Source organism: Penaeus monodon, chromosome 32 (assembly GCF_015228065.2).
Source record: "Penaeus monodon isolate SGIC_2016 chromosome 32, NSTDA_Pmon_1, whole genome shotgun sequence".
NCBI lineage: Eukaryota > Metazoa > Arthropoda > Malacostraca > Decapoda > Penaeidae > Penaeus > Penaeus monodon.
Window position 1 is genome coordinate 26,161,630 of NC_051417.1, and position 313 is coordinate 26,161,942.

General features: G+C 44.4%; 1 protein-coding gene across 1 annotated transcript in view; it reads left to right on the forward strand.

Moving 5' to 3' along the window:
- Window positions 1-313, forward strand: part of LOC119593768 (putative sodium-coupled neutral amino acid transporter 11) — a 33,715-nt gene that overhangs the window by 28,754 nt on the left and 4,648 nt on the right. The gene's annotated exons all lie outside the window — the stretch shown is intronic.

The window sequence follows — 313 nt, forward strand, 5'->3', positions numbered from 1 at the left end:
GTCTATTTCCACTCATACTTATGCATGTTTATTTTTGCCCTTGTCCATTCATGTCTGCTAAGCATATCATGCCTGTTTTATTATAATCCCCATCCATATTCATTCCACCTCATAACTGTGTCCTCCTAACCCCCCTTTTATGATTATTCCTTCAGTGCTTCTTCGTGTGTATTACAATCCACGCCCATTTATGCCTCTTTCCGTCCGTGCCCATCCTTGCAGTTCTGCCCCACTCGCTCTCCTAATGCCATCAAGTGAGGGAGTGCGCGCGATGGGTTCCAATAACCAATTTCGCTCGTGAGAATAAGACAAT